We start from the raw sequence: 17,138 nt of genomic DNA on the forward strand, positions 1-17,138 counted from the left end.
ATAGTATAGGAAGGATGCCGTGATCACTGCAGGGAAGCTCACACATGCACCTGGCATGTCCACTTGTCAGGCGGCCGGTGTGCTCCTGCTCATGTGCATGTGAATGAGATGGAGACCCGCATCGATGAGGTGCTGCTGGTACGTGTCCGATTGCTAGCGTGAATCCAATTGGATGAGGTTTCTTTGGCTGGACCACGAAATGCGCTGTTGGTTCGCACTACGTCACATCCCAGGAACAGCGGCACTTTGGAGCCGGCGCTTCTGCGAATTGCCTGTAAAAGTATGTTTAGCGGCATATTTCTGCTAGATATCGCTAATTCTGATCTAATTCACGGCACTGCTAAAAAAATGCCGCTAATCCTGCGATGATTCGCGGTACTGCGCGAAAACTGCCGCTAATCCTGTGTTGATTCGCGGCATTCCGCAAAAGTGCCGGCAATTGCTGATCCATTAACGGCATTTCGGTGAAAGTGCCGGCAGTTGATGATCCATTAACGGCATTTCGGTGAACTGCCGGGAAAATAGAAGTATAGGGTCGTTTGGTAAAAGTGTAAAATATACATAAAAACCCTCATCATATTTAAATTACAAAATAGTCCTTCCACCTCTCGCGCAAAAATAGAAATCGACTAATCTTCTTAACAACTCCAGTCCTTCAACAAAAAACGAAATTCTCCCGTCCTCTCCCGAGCCCACTCTCCGCCGCCGCCGCCGCCGCCACCGCAGGTTATTCCGGCCATCTCCCCCGCCACCGAGCACTGCGCTCGCTCCTTCTTGCTCTCCTCTCTCGTCCCCACGTCATCCCCTGCATCCCCGCTCTGCTTAGGCTAACCCTAGCCGCATCTGGTTCCAACGTGGCGGCGCCATGGACGTGTGTGGCTGATGCGGTGGTGCGGCTTTGATAGTGCTGCCGTAGTCTCCCGCACTTGGGAGGAGGTTCCGGTGGTGCGAAGAGCATGGACATGCTTGGTACGGAGCTCCATCAGCTAGGTCGTGAGTCCCCCGTGTTCCTCTTCCGGCAGAAGGCGGCGCTCTCCTCCGCGTTCTTCTCCTCGAGCGGAGGCACCGGAGGGGAGACAGCTAAGGAGTTCGGCAACCTCGTGTTGTTCCTCAACTAACTTGCACGCTTCTATCCAGAGGACCTTGCCGATCTGGCCGACCATATTTCGGGCCTGCTCGGCACCAATGTCCACGTGCTGCCTTCATGACTACTGGAGCAGGCGCTGATGCTGCTTTTCAACGGGAAGGTGACTCCTGTTTTTGATTCATTTGTTGGGCACAACATAATTTTTTGCTTGATTTTGATCTGATCGAACGAACTTGATATGCAAGCATGATTTGATCCTCAATTTAGATTTTCAACTTTTCTGGAAGATGATTATTTGAGTTATCATCGACTAGTCTTTGATGAGAGCAGCTGCTCTGTGGTAGCATGTATGCTTAGTTTTCATCAAGTCTGATTTGTGTGTAGTTTCATGCAGACCATGTGTTTGTCCTTATGCTTGCGTAAGGCTCAGGGATTCTTATTGTTCAGATGTAGTTGGACTATGTTTAGAACTGTTGTTTCGGTATCAATTTTTTCTTTTACTGAGCACATGACGTTCATATGTAGATAGTTGTTTTATTTAACCATTTATTTGCATCATGATACTGCCTTATTGTTTAAGCTATTTCTCGTGCTTACTTCACTATTTGAAATACATTTTTGCAGGAAAATAGTGTACTCTACAAAAGACTCATTGAAAGCATGTTTACTTGTAGCTTAAATATGCCTACTCGTAATACCCATTAAAGGGATTGAAATCCTTGCTGTTTTGATGCTTTTTATTTTTTATTTTTGCATACCACGTTTATCACGTGGTGTTTTGATGCTTTCTTAACTATACATAGTTGTTCTTATTGTTAAGATAGGTCTAGTAGATGTATATCTGTCATGTATATGTACGCGTATATACGCATGTATTTGTATGATCACCCTTATATATAGAAGAGACGTGCGTGTGCATTGCACCCACGGAAAACCCTAAACCCTTTTTCTTGACTCTTATGTCTGTACTTTACAATTGTGTAAGTTCCATGATTCTTAATGTTAGGAAATACTGCTTAATATTTTGATAATGAATGCAGTTTGTGTCTGCTTTGAGTTCCATATTCTTAGATAAATGTGATGTTGTTACATAGGTGTTCACCATTCCAATTGCTGCTCTGAACCTGTGGCAGCTGTTCTGAAGAAATTCCATATATGCTCTGAAAAAATGTGCTGTTCTTGGTCTTAGAGTAAACTATATACAGTAAACCTGAATTCAGCTTTTACACATATAATCTTCAGATTAGAGCGTGTCAGATTTTGTATATGCATCGGTCTTCTTATTCAATTAAGTGCTCTAATTATGGTATGTTGTTAATGCTCTAATTAGTAGGTTCAGTATAGCTCTACCTGTTTTTGATATGTGCTTAAGGGCCTGTTTGTTTGGGCTGCGGCTGAACGACAAGCGGCTGGAGCTTGTAGAGTCTGAGAAGCGGCTGGAGCTGGTCAGCTTGTGAAATATATAATGGTGTTTGGCAACCTGCTTTTAGAAGCGGCCGGATGATCAAGAACTTGTCCGCATCAGCAATATAGGCATGCGGCACAGAGGAGAGCGGGGGTAGGCGGACGTTGCCGGCACCGTCATGGAAGTCATGGTCGACTTCTTTGCCGGCGGTAGAGCTCCTCGGCGTTGATGTCATGCTGTGCTGGACGAGGTCAGACAGAGAGGCGAGGCGACGAGGAAGGAGATGAGCGGTGTGAGGGAGGGCGAGGCGACGAGGTAGGGGAGAGCTGGCTGGTGGAGGCACGGTTGGCGGCGTGAAACCCTAGCCGCCGTTTTCAGGAGCTGATGGGGAATGGTGATCTGCGGATGGCCAGGCTTGGTCTTGTGGATTGGTCACGTGATGGCAGTTTTCTGAAAATAAATCGAACTCTAGGGGTAGCACGTTATACCGATTCGGTTGTTTTGCGGGAAGCGCCAAGAAGCTGTGGGAAGTCCCTCCCAACGTGCTTGTGGGCTTGTAGTAGAAAATTGAGAAGCACTTGTAGAAGCCCATGGGTAGAAGTTAGGTGTTTGACTGAGCTTGTACTTTTAGAGACCTAGAAGCACCACAAGCTCAAGCCTAAGCCCAAACAAACAGGCACTAAAGAATGGTCAGATTTACTAGTGTGCTTAAATAATGGTCAGATTTACTAGTGTGCTTAAATAATGGTCAGTTGCATACTCAGAGTGATAAATAATGGTAAGTTTCCTTCATTTCTCAGATCCTGAACCTGTATATTTTCTTGCAGCTCACTAAATGGAGGTGGATTGGTAGCACATTTGGAGAGTTGATAGCATATTTATCCATTCTCCTCCCCTTGCTCTCTTGTTGCTAATACAACAGGTAAGGTTGCCATGAATATCCAATTAAATATTTCCTTGGAGAATTGTGTGCATAACTTGACTGAAACTTTTCATGTGTGGGAAAGTCTATAACATTTTCTCATGATACGTTACTTGATTGCTCATGAATTGAATATGCTTCCTGATTGGGTGCAGTGTATCTCGCAGGAGGTTGAGCTGAAAGGTGGGGTTGTCCTTATATATGCAAATAAACAGGTGAAGAAGCAACCCCATTTTCAATTTGTGTACTGTTCTGAAATTTGTATAATAACAATATTCCATGTGCCTAATCTTGTAATTTGTCCTCTGTCTGGAAACACTAAGTTACTAACTGGTTCATTATCATGTTGTTTCTATGCTTACCAGTTTGGACTTGTATAAGATATGCACTGACATATAGTTGTTACGATTGGTGATACTTTCTCTCTGGAGTTACCCAAGTCATTCTGGTGAGGTAACTAGCCCCCAGATTTTGTGACCTGTACCATATGTATAGCAAGTCTTGGGCCCCTGGATTTATGTATATTGTTAGGGTAATGGGTTAACTAATGGGTTGTTGGTTATCCGCCACAGATGAGCTAGCCAGGCTTTACTTTCTCAGGCGAGTGTTCATTTTATCGCAAACTTGTCACAAACGCCACTTTTATAGCACGCTACCCTGAGCTCTAGATTGAATATCTTGCCAAATCTTGTCACACTTACGGCCAGTAACTTGCTCCTCACCAGATTGTGGTTTGTAACATATTCGGCATACTGTTTTGGCAAAACATCGCACCGATCAAATTTACCCTAAGCCCTAAGGCTGTTATATTCAGATTATTTGATATTCTTTACTTGCCTAATTGATATAATCAGAATGAACAGTTTACATCTATGTAGCAAGGGTTAGAATTTCTACGATGTAGCAGGATACATCCAGATTTATAAATTTATTCTCTCCCTTGGTGTGATAATTGTCTGGTCTGCCTTATTTTTGCATTTTCTTACAACAACGACATCGAAGCCTTTTTTGGCAAGCAAGTTGGTGTAGGCTATTTTTGCACTTTCTTAGTGTTTTAGAAATTGTAGTGTTCCTTGGTCCTTCACTGCAAATTCAAGCAAAGGGAAGACTTGACCATTAGGCTAGCTGAATGTCGTTGTACGTAGTCTTGCTAAATGTCAAACGTTAGGCTAGTTTATTTTTTCAGATTTTCTTGAAGTAAATGTGGATAATTTATGACTGTGTTAATATCAGAGAGCTTCTGTCAGCCTGGTACTTGAGGGTTGAGGCAAGTGGCTTCAAATGAATCTTGATGCATATTAGGGTAGCAAGGCTCGCAGTCGATATGTTTTGTGTTATAGTTGCTCGATAATTCTTTGTGTGAGATTGTTTGGTATATAACAAAATGGCAATGAATCACTGGCAATATCTGCAGAAAGAATCTGAAGTATGCATTCTTTATCTTCAAGTTGCTATTGCCTTTTCCTTACTCAGCCTTCTCCAGCTGAGATACATAGTATGGGGGCGCACCATTTCTTTCCACAGTATCTCCTATCAGCCATGATCAATCTATGTTTCTTCATAAAAAAACATATTTATTTGGAACTTCAGTGTTTTGTTTACCATGCTCTCCATCTCCAAGGTATACAAAACACTAACCCCTCCTTCATCCATCCATGGCCACATGGTGAGTTCTGGTATGAAGACGGATGATGGGGAGCAGGATTCTGCATTTTTGATGGCTAATTTTGGGTTCTGCGTTTTGATTTGAAGGGATCGTGACGAGGAGCCCATTAGTTCTGCACCTGCACAAGACGGAGGAAGGGGAGCAGGGTTACTCCCAGTGCCTTCATATGCCCAAGCGACGGTTCACTGATTTCGGTGAGCTCTCTCTCTCTCTCTCTGTGCCATCAGGGGTTAGATGAAATCATAAGGGATCATTAGCACCACTCACTCATCATGATGAAACTGTTATCTACCTTTTCTTTTGTTAGCATCTCGTTAGCTTTTAGTAAGATGGAGGGAATAGAGCACAAAAGTTCTAGAAATTGTTCTTATGAGAAGTGCATATATTTCGTTCACTGTCTCATTTTCACATAAGGTCTCCTTCTCACATTTTTTCAAATTGGTGGCTGCCATGTCAATGTTCGCCAATATTATGAGATTTATGGCTTTGCACTATTTCTTATTTCTCATGATCAAGAGTTAATTTGAACAGTTAGTTTTTAATTTGCTAACTAATTAGATGATGTGGACAAATATGTCTTGAACTGGGTTTGTTTTGGTTGCTTGGAGTAACACATTCTTAGATACTGCAGCACATAATTTTATTACATGAACATTTCATATAACCAAATCTCTAGAGAAATACCTTACAACATCTATCTCCTTCAAGTATTCACACTGGAAATACCTTGCAAAATCTTTTGTACACTAGCTTATTTGTACTCTAGAAATAGAAGTGTTCTATTCATGTTCAGACTTATTCTTAATGTTTTCATTGTTGTTTCGTAGGTCCATTCAATGACATAAACTGACTGGGAAAATTCCAAAGTAACCGGCCTCATACACTACCTCACATACCGGTATTGCCGGCACTGCATACGTGTAAGTAATATTAAGAGACACTGGATCTTCTGCGTCAATACTTTAGGTGTGTATTAATGTTGCTTATTACAGAACAAGGTTATGTCTTTGTCTTTTTCACTATTTTTTTTGCCCTACAGAATGCTTGTTATCGGTTTATAGTTCATGGTAGTGTCTAGAGTTAGAACTTAGGAAATTGACTTCCCTTTTATCTCTGTAGATTGTTGGGTGTAAGTTTTCTTCTTTACTTATTCATGAAGCTACTGTAACTAGTGTAGTTGCTAGATATTTAATCTCCGATTTGCCATGGGTATTGATTAGTTGGTTCGAAATTATCAATTTAATAAATAGCTTGCATTGAAACGCTTATAGAAAAACTAACCTTATCCCTATCCTCCAGGTCAGCTCCTGGTCTTTTCAAATTCTTATGTCAAGACCTGGGTGAAAAAAGTTAGCTTTGAAACAATATCGATATTTCGATACAAGGTATTGTTAGAGGAAAAAAATAATTCTTCAAGCCATTATGTTCAGTTTTGGCCTATTACCTGTGTAGAACCAACTGATATTTAGTTGCTGCAAATGATTTTTTTGTGTAGTGTAATAGAATTTGCTGTAATATCTTTCCTGTAATGAAATGCTTATACCTCAAAATCACTTGATGTTTGTTGAGTTGGTGCTTCCGAGGACTAGAAGCGCCACAAGCTAAAACATGAGGCCCAATAAACAGGGTCATCGAGTACCAACTAGTGCCTGAGCTCACTGGTTTTTACTATAAATGTGTATACTTTCTATTCTGTATACAAGGTACCTATGTACTTGATAAATTTAATGTGTTACTACTTACTAGTTGCTGCAATTTGATTTTATTTCCGCAATGGGTAATATGTGTACTTCCCTGATATAAGAAACATTGCTACTTTTGTCATGTTTGGTCTGTTTATTCTAGATATGATGGTACTGTGCTGACATTGGAGGAACAAGCAGCGAATCGGGAACAAATGAGGAAAATTGAGAACCTTTGGTCAGACAAGTAAGATGGAAGCCAGTTAGATGAACCCTATTAGATGAACCTTGTTGTGTATTTTATCTAATGGTTTCAAACCATGTTGTTCATGATGTGGAGATGAACCCTATTGGTCATGTAAGTTAGATGCCTCGATTGTGAACCCTTGAATGTTTCAGAATGTTGGTTTGAGACCTAGACTGCTTGGAAATATTATTTTTAAACATTGTTTAACTTATTGAGTTTGATGTATGCTTGATTGTAGATTGCTTGAATGTTTGCAGGCAGTATAGCAACCTTAAAAATGCCTAAGAAAATAATCAGCGGCACCAGAATTAAAAGCCTAAAAAAGTAATTGTAGGCATCCTTTAAAAGTGCCGGCAAAAAGTTTAGATGGTATCCCTAGAAAAGTGCCAGTAAAAAGATTTTGTGACATTTTTCGAAAAGTGCCGGCAAAAACATTCTATGGCATTTTCGGAAAGTGCCAGCAAAAAGATTCCATGGCATTTTTCAAAAGTGCCGGCAATACTAACTAGCGGCATTTTTGGAAGTGCCTTAAAATACAATTAACAGCACTTTTCTAAAAATGCCGGTAAAAACCTACCTCGACTGGAATAAACGCAACACTTTTTTTTGTGCCTGGAAAAATCTTTGCCGGTACTTTTGGTGCTTTTGCCGGCACTTTTTTGTGCCGGCAATCTAGGTACCTGACGCAGTGTCGGTCGATGATCAGCCTTGTTCACCGGGTAGATTCGTTAGGGATGCAAAAGAGCTTGTTAAAAGATATATTGCGTCTTTCTCCTGCTACATTACATTACATTACCTTTTGCTAGGTAAGGTACTCAGTTTGCTGACCAGTGCAATACAAATGTTCACAAGCGCACGAGAGAAAAGACATTGTGTTTGTGCATATAAGTCTAAATGCACCCAGTAGAGAAAATGCATCCATTCGAAGCAGAAGCCGGGGCTCAATCCCAATTGCAGAAAAAATATATTTTAAACACTAGTAGAAAAAATGCCTTCCATCATAAACTATTAGTCCCCAAATACTTTGACCCGGGACTAATGTGGTATTTAGTCCCGGTTCTGCTGGTGAACCGAGACTAATGCTCCGGCCGGGACTAAAGGGTACCCTTTAGTCCCGGTTGGTACAGCCGGCGCAGGCCTCTTTAGTTCCGGTTGGTGTTACGAATCGGGACTAAAGGGTACCATTTAGTTCCGGTTGGTGTCCCTAACCGGGACTAAAGGTTTTTTCCCGTTTTTTACTAGTGAAAATTTTAAAATATATTCGGTGAAATGATAGAAAATTTTAAAATAAAATGTTTTCAGATTCTTGTATGTTATGCAACCTACTATTCGGTGAAATTAAGAAATTCGAATTTTCACTTTTTTTGTAAAAAAAGTTTAAAAAATGGTAAAACCGCATTAACTTGGATTGATATGATACTAGTACCACATATATGCGCGCGAAGCACTTGGATGCGGGACGGAATGGAACTCGAAAGTTAAGCGTGCTAGTGCTAGAGTAGTAAGGGGATGGGTGACCGAGCGGGAAGTTTGACCACGAGTAAGTAATTTGACTAGAGATAAGTACAGTTAGAGATATAGACTAAACTATGCAAATAACTGAAATAATAGAAATTCTGAAAAAATAGAAAAAAAATAGAGTGAAAAAAAATTAGAAAAATTCACCTGGAGACATTTTTGCCCAGACGCACGAAACCCACGTGGATGGACCTTTAGTCCCGGTTCGTAAGCAACCGGGACTAAAGGGGGGCCTTTGTTCTCGACCCTTTAGTCCCGGTTGCACAACCGAGACTAAAGCCCGTTATGAACCGGGACTAAAGGCCCTTTTTCTACTAGTGAAAATGTAAAAAATATATAAAATACAAGGTGTACGCTTTTCTGACTAGCGACCCCTGTCCTTCTCCTTTCGAACATTCTATGTTCACACACAAAAATTTACAAAAAATATATTTTTTATGACATAAGTAAAAAGGCAAAAACAAATGTGTCACTAAAACCTATTTTAGAGCACCAAGAATTGGTTTTTTTTACATAGATCACAATATCTTTTTTGGTGAAATCTATGTGCATCCAGATTTTTGGATGTACATCCAGATATATTGATATTTTTAATTTTTTAAAAATAAGTAGGTTATAGATGCATCTATACCTGTGACTGTGAGCACAGGACAAACAAAACCATAAAATCTCGATAGTCTGATCTTTTCTCCTTCACCTTGTAAAGGGACATGCACACACTCTACATATAAAATTTTGCAGCTATGCATGCATGGTTGCTCTGGTTCAACGGCCGATGGGCCAAAAGTCAAAGGACAAGATATCGAGCCGATCGGTTAGTTGGTTCGTTGCAAGTTGTACCTGTACGTGCTCGACACTAGCAAGATGCTTCTTTTTTCAAGATGCTTCTTTATCCGCCTGCTCGCACATGATCATTACCTTCCAGGATCGAGCCCTCCTGAAAGCAGAACGCCAGGTATATGTGCCGTTGCAAACTTGCAATCTCCTCTCCTTCCCGGTACTTTCTCTCACGTGCCTGCTTCACTTAGAGCTCTCACGTGCATGCTTCATTTTTTTTTTTTGAACTGGCAGCATCGCCCCATCCTCTGCATCTAAAGGATGGACACAGCTTTTCTTTATTAAATTATTCGTAAAGTCTTACAAGCAAGATACAAAGATCAACTCGAAGCCATCTTTACAGCGACAACTCGCTATACCTACAAGAGCGATGAAGGGGGTGACCATGAACCGGGTCATTACCCTGACCATACACCAACACACATCATCTAAAACTGAATGTCTTCTCAAGCCGCCCATTAGCAGGTGAGAAGCACAACCAGTCAAGCAGATCCTGAGCGCACACCATTGCACACGTCACAGAAGTTGCTACCTCTGTCTTCCTCGCACCCATCTCTAGGAGGGATCACCGCATTGACTCTGCCAGACCTACCATCGACGCCACCATGACGCCTAACAACACCACCATCATGTGCATGATCTTCATCCCGCATCCAACACCGATACTCCGCTGCGCCACGCCACCGAGTCTCACCATCGCATACGCGGTAGATGAACACCACACCACCGCAGCCCACCACCATCCATCAGCTGCTCCAAAAAAGATGCCTCAATAGGTAGAGCGACGCATAGAGCGCCGCCATCGTCCGATCCGGGAGACCCAGATCTAGGGTTTCCCCCGGAGCAGCACAAGTGAGTAGACACAGACTGCGATGGCGATGCCTTCAAGAAGGTAATGACGCATGACGTCACCATCGCCCGCCACGACGAGGGTCGGAGCACGGTTTTGACCTGCAGCCGCACATCCCCAACTCGCTGCTAGGACTAGATGTGAGATCAGTAGATCGTCACAACCAGCCCCAATCCGGCCGACCACCTCCGACGAGAAGATGGGAACCACCGCCATGCCTAGAGCAGCTGCACTAGGATTCCTCATGATGCAAGAGAGGCCCGATAGCGCCTCCCCGCCGACGGCGTCGCCACCTGTAGATCCGCGCCATGGCCGCCGCCTCCCCGCACCGCTGCATTAGGGAAGGCCTGTCGGATCACCGCCGCCGTGCCCGCCGGTCCACAACCGAGGAGAGTCCACCGCCACGCCACCAAGGTTTTGCCTGGCAGCGCCTCGGGCGGCGGCGGCGGGAGAGGAGGGTGCCGAGGGGAAGACGAGGAGGGGCGCCGGCGGCCGCCCTGGCGCGGCGCGGCGCCGCCGCGCGTGGGTGAGAGGGTTAGGTCGTGGGGATGTCTTCTGCTTATGAGATTGCAATTGTTGAACTGGATTAGGGGGCTGACCCAAAGCAACGGCATCATCGACGGTTTGCTGAACCCTTTAGTTATCGTGTTTGTTTTAGTTTTGATCCTCCTGGAGCTAGAAACTATTCATATAACAATTACTTAGTTGCTCACCACTCGTATACCACATGGTAGAAACTATTCTTTAGATTTAGGGAAGCTTGTTCATTTTGAATACTTTTATTTATTAATACCACCTTCTTATCGAAACCTAATAAAAAACAAGGAAGGCTTCTTGCAGTACGTTATTGAAATCGCCTCTCAAGTTGAAGAAAATTACCCTCACCAACACTGGTAAGTGAAAATTGTTAAAATATATAGCATAGTCATTTCCAATAGTTCGGACTTATAAAAAACTTGTCTAGTGCATCAATTTAATATGATATCCGAGCTAAAATGTCTTGGGATCAAATCCTACCGAAAGCACTATTTAATTTACTCCAAATAATTGCGGTCTCCGATTACCCACGTCTAGTGTTTTTCCGTTTGGTGTCTTTCCATTTAGTGTTAAAATATATAGCATAGTCCTTTCCTACGGTTTGGACTTTTAAAAAAATTGACTAGTGCATATCAATCTAATAAAAATATTGTTTGGTCTATTTTCCTTTCCGTGACTCAAGCAGGTCGAACTTCGACCACCGTCGTCCAACAAAAAAAAAGAGAGCACACAAACGGCTGAGCCACCAGCGATAGTGCCTTACCACCCCGAAAATACCTAATGGAACCCGGGTACGGGCGAGGATGAAAAGAAACCCAATAGAACAGCACCACGTGTCTGACACCACACGTATTTCCATATGTATTTGTCTCGTATTTGCAACTGTCTGACAAACTGACTCACATTAACTCCTCCCAACGCCCCTTCCTCTCCACCTCGTCCATCTCCGTTCCCCAAAATCATCTCCAGGCCAACAAAGACTCCTTCAAGCAGGAGAGCTCCATCGTCGAACCCCACCGGATCTCGTCCTCCTCAACACTTGGATCCCGTGGTCGCTGGCATGTGCCATCCTTGCGCGGCCAAGGGAGCCCTCACCAGATCCCGTTCGCCTCCATGGCGAGGTCAGCGGCGTCCTCCTCACATGAGGAGTACTAGGAGCACGGGGGGGTGGACCAAGGCGCGGCGTCTGGGAAACGCGACGACCTCCCTGCAGATGCTCACCGCCCCCCAACACCTGCTCCCGCCCCGAGCCCTCGAGCTACAGCGCGCGGTGGTGCCTTGAAGGATCTCTCTTGTGCTGTGTTTGGTTGCATAGAATTGGGGCATGGAATTGGAATTTGGGCCAAATGGGCCAATTCTACCGTTTGGTGTGCGCTCGGAATCTTTGCATGGAAATGTAACCAAATTCCACGCTCCGAATCCCGTAGTGCAAAGAGCGGGCCAAAGTTTCGAGCTCCTTCGCTCGGAAACGCTGCGAAAGCGTACGCTCCACCCCTCTCCCTCGCTGCCTCTCTCCCGAGTCACCCGCCGACCGCCGCACGGCCCCGCGCCACCGGCTGCCACCGCGGCCGCCGCCGCGCCGCGCGCCACCGGCTCCCCCGCCGGCCGCCGCACGCCGCCACCGGTCCCCCGCCGTCGCCGCCGCTCGGCCCCGCCACCGGCTCCCCGTCGGCCGCCGCCGCGGCCGCCGCGCCACCAGCCTCCCCATCGACCGCCGCCGCGGGCCCCGCGCCACCGGCTCCGCCGCCGGCCGCGCCGCCGCCCGGCCCCGCCACCGGTTCCACCGCCGTCGCCGCACGGCCCCGCCCACCCGGTTTCCCCGCCGTCTCGCTGCAACCGGCGCCGCCGCGCGTGGACTCGTGCCCCAACCACCTCCCGCCGGGGGTGCTCGCAACCGCCGCGCGTCCTCCCCACGCGACGGCGCCGCCGCCGCGGGCGTCGTGCCCAACCACCGCCGCGGGGCGCCACCACGGCCACACCGCTGTCCTCCCCCTCGCAGCCGAGCGCCGCCGCCGCGGACTCCGTACCCCAACCACGCCGCCGGGGGCCACCGGCCGCCGTCGTCCCTCCCCCACAACCGGCGACGCGTGCCCCAACCACCGCCGGCTCGATCCATGGCGGAGCATGCTGTGGACTAAATTCCGCAAATTCTATAGTTTGTTCATCCAAACAAGATTTAGAATTGGTTATAAAATTTGATTCCAACAACAATTTCCGAACACATCCAAACAACAGAATTGAATTAGAAGTCAATTCATTTCCATCTTGGATTTGGAATTTTAGTCCAATTCAATTCCACACTCAAATTCTATGCATCCAAACACAGCATTGGTGTTTTTTTCCCTTCCCATGATGGATCTCTCTTGGTGGTTTAGCCTTGTGCCGTGGCCTGTTTCGTCGCTTTTGCAGATTTCTGTCATTCTGTGTCTGCCTGGTTCTTGGATCGACGCGAATTTCGCCTTGGTTCGTGCTCCAGCCGGATGTTGTTTTATTGTTCCATGGAAATTGGATATCTGAACGTGCTCTGCTCTCGAATGCTCTGTGAAATTAAGATTTACTTAGCAGGAAATTTTGAGAACAGAATCAGGGTGAGGTCCCTCCCCGTGCGTTTTTTTTCTGGGTTTGGATCATGTGATTATCAAACGGTGCAGCAGAGATTCATCTTACCTTTTGTGCTAATGTATCGATGGCTTGCAAGTTTTAATCCTGAGCATGTTCAGTTCCTCCATCGCACCGGTCCAGACTTCAGATCAGAAAATCATTTTTTTTAGCACAAACTTTATTTGTAAACAGATGTCTCCAATATCAATGGTGTATGATATCATTTGTTGATATAATTTATGATTAGTAATTTTTACTATCTGCATCATTGATTGGAGATTTTGTGTTCAAATCTTTGTGTTCCATGACGGATCTTCCACATCTGCACCCTCAGTTTGTTGATTTTGACTATTTTCCATCAATGATTAATTGGGAGAACTATCAATGGCTATTTCCATATTTTAAAAATAATGTTTCAAAAATATTTTTACAATAGAAACTATTAGTACAAAATGTCCATTTTGGTAATATTCTACGAGCTAAAAGTTAATATTACAAATCCAAATTACTTCCAAATGGAGTAATCAGTAGGAAAATTTTGTTTTTGGAGTTCCTCCGATGGAAAAATATCCAAAATATCCATTCCTATCATGCTAATTGTTACGTAAGTTATGTAAAGGCTTAATTTTCTGCTGCTGCATTCGGTAGCAATAAATGACCCGTGTGCAGAGTAGTAACACCTTGTACCGCATGCATGGGGCGCCACGGTATGTACAAGCATCCGTATACATCTTATCAAATTATAGGGAAGACTGTATAAGATAATTGCTATATTAGGTGCTAATCGCCGCGCATGCATGTCTGGACGCGATTTCGACCTCGCCCGTTGCCAGGTTCCAAACGTGCGGGTCGCTTACCACCCCAATAACTAACTAACTAGCTTCACCTCGGCTTCCAAGGCTGCCACCTCAAGGGCCGAGCCACCAAAATTGGGAAGATGTGGGAAACTCTAAAATAAGCCTTGTCTCATTAGCAAAATATAATTAACGATTAATGAACCGTTATAATGTACTACCTCCATTCCAAAATATTAGATGTTTTAGTAGGCTATGTTAGCTCACTAAACGTCTTATATTTTCTAACAGAGAAAGTATACGGTTTAGACTGACATGCTTAACCGAAAACTACTCTTAGCGGTTGTAGATGATCGAAAATATTTACTCCCTCAACATCATGAAATTTGTCTTGACTTTCTTAAAATTTAAATGTATCTAGACATTAAATAGTAACTAGATACATTCATCTAAATTTTAAAAAATTTAAGACAACTTTGATGAGACGGAGGGAGTATATCTAATTGTTTCGACAAATTTGAATTGTTTGGGTTTTAAAAACTAGGAAAATACTTCTAGAATCTCAATGGCTTTGCATATAAAGGTATCCTAACAAGTGCATGTACATACATAAGAAAATTATAAGAACTATCCCGTTAGTGGAATAAAATAACACCATACAAATTCACCTCACATTTTATGAATTAAAATTGCATTGAATAATTATTTAGTTTGAAGCTGAGAAGTCATAATATCTCAGCGCAACTTTTCTGACATGTTTAAGATTTGGAACTAGAAATTTGTTTCAAGAGTAGATAGTGTGTTTTATGCATGCAGGACAGTTTCATAATAGTGTGTATGAGTTTCCGCCAATGCTAATCAAATGCATAGTCAAGTGTTTGCATCATAGCTCAGAACCGGAATAACACCATCGAAGAAAATAAACAGAACAAGTTGCATTATACCCTGCAATGGGAATAGCAAAAAGTCAGAGAAAGTAAACATAATTAATGTGAAATAATGCTAATCAAATGCATAGTAAAGCAATAGGCTACAGGAATACGTACCCCTCCATCCGGTTTACAATTTATTAACCAAATTACTGGTCAAAAAAATTCCTTGAAATATGTAATACCCCTTTAAACCAACATGGAGGTAGTATCAAAAGGAAATGGAGAAACTAAACAAAATAAATTGTGTCATAGAATGCAATAGGAATGTCAATAATAGTATAGATATAGATGCATGTAGGAATCGAACTTCTAATCTCCATTGATTTAATTAGTACCAATTTGGCTGAAATGGTTTTGTGAGTACATGCCATATAACGCAAACTCGGAATTTTGGGGACCCCAAATATTTGGGAATTGGGGCCTTTTGCATTCGCACTCCCATGGCCCAAGGCCTGCGTCAAGGTGTACCCAGCCACCTTTGACAAGGAATCAACATACTTCATTGCCATCTTCATTTGCGGGTATTTCGACAATCCGCAGAGCAAGGTATGTACACAGATTTTTTCTCTCTGATTGCATCACATAGACATAGTTTATAATTTACCAACAAAATAAAATTATTATCCGAAGCAATTGAACTTCGAAGTGTGAAATTGTGCAGTTATAATGGGCAAAAAATGTTCTAGGACATGCATAGGCGAAGGGAGATCAGTACATGGGTATACAAACAAAAGCTTGTATATCTGTGTATAGTTTACATGTAGAGCAATAAACATCAAGTAAATGAGCAGAAATATGAGTAAAACTGTGACATTGTACACCCATTATTCACACGCTCAATCCGACACTGAGGACATGTTTGCTTGCATGCATGCAAGTGAACCGGGCACAAGAGATTCAAAAGCGTGTGTTTGGATGTATGCATGTGGAGCTAGGTCTGGTTTGGAGGGAACTTGAGTCGACCATATCAAGCATCTCTTATCAAGGGCCGCTCGGAACACTTGAGTCGACCATATCTAGCTAGTCAGTCCATGGAGGAAACAAAATGACTAGGGTAACTCCATTATAGAGGGTAGGAGATGAAAGTTTGATGGCTTTGTTTGACGCTAGAGCCAATCTCACATCCCTCTCTAATCGCTCCCCTACATATTAGAAAAAAATCCCACTTCTTCTTCCGATAGTTGTAGGGGTGCCATATTAGACATGTAATTATATATGTATATGTGATGGTGTAGTACACCACACATGTATACGTAGAGGACTTTGTATCTGTCACTTTGGGGGCTTTTCCCAATCTACTTACACGAAACCGATCTACCCAGAGGGTAATGATCGTTCTCCCAGGTTTCACATGGTATCAGATGAGGCTCTTCCGGTCTAACTGCCGCCGCGGGTTCAAATCCGTCCGTCGCAAGGACCTCGATGCATTCTCGGCTCAGCACTAGGATCTGCTTCGCCTCGACGTCGGGAAACTTTTCCCCGCCTCGGTTTCATTCAATCAACAACCACACAAGTCAGGCCTCAAACAGATCGTCTTTTTCCCCAAGATCCGATCGCCTCCAACCCCAAGGAAACCTCATTGCTACTGCCTTTTCTACCGAGGCAGTACTTCACATCTTTTCTTTGCCACGATAGGAACCACGGTAGGACTTCGTGTCTTTTATCTGCCGCGACAGGAACTAAGAACATATGGCATCTTCTTCAACCCCATCAGTGTCGCCCACCATTGGTGCGCCTCCTACAACAAAGCTAACTAGGGAAAACTTCCTCTACTGACAGGCTCAGGTGTTGCCCACTCTTCGCGGTGCTCGCGTCATGGGCCTCCTTGAGGGGACTGAACTCACTCCGCCAGAGACGGTTCAGGATGAGGATGATAACAAAAATTCGGTTACTCTCTCTAATCTGTCTTATGATACCTGGATCACCAGAGACCAAGAGGTGGTCAGCTATCTAGTGAATTCCCTCCCGAGGATGTGCTCCCCCATGTCTTCGGCCTTCCCCATGCTGTCGATGTGTGGTGTGAGCTTCATGCCATGTACTCTACTTAGTCCAAGTCCAGA

The 17,138-nt window shown here is 44.0% G+C and overlaps 1 long non-coding RNA gene across 3 annotated transcripts; it reads left to right on the plus strand.

Moving 5' to 3' along the window:
• Positions 1 to 676: 676 nt before the first annotated feature.
• Positions 677 to 7,193, plus strand: LOC124702522. Of its 3 annotated transcripts, none has more exons than XR_007002528.1 (7): positions 677 to 1,247; positions 3,320 to 3,414; positions 3,570 to 3,629; positions 3,780 to 5,274; positions 5,908 to 6,000; positions 6,380 to 6,465; positions 6,926 to 7,193. It is a non-coding gene; the product is annotated as an uncharacterized LOC124702522 (long non-coding RNA). The 3 variants fall into 3 exon arrangements; XR_007002530.1 differs by having other exon boundaries at positions 6,385 to 6,465; XR_007002529.1 differs by having other exon boundaries at positions 3,582 to 3,629.
• Positions 7,194 to 17,138: the final 9,945 nt, after the last annotated feature.

This window comes from Lolium rigidum, chromosome 3 (assembly GCF_022539505.1).
Source record: "Lolium rigidum isolate FL_2022 chromosome 3, APGP_CSIRO_Lrig_0.1, whole genome shotgun sequence".
Lineage (NCBI taxonomy): Eukaryota > Viridiplantae > Streptophyta > Magnoliopsida > Poales > Poaceae > Lolium > Lolium rigidum.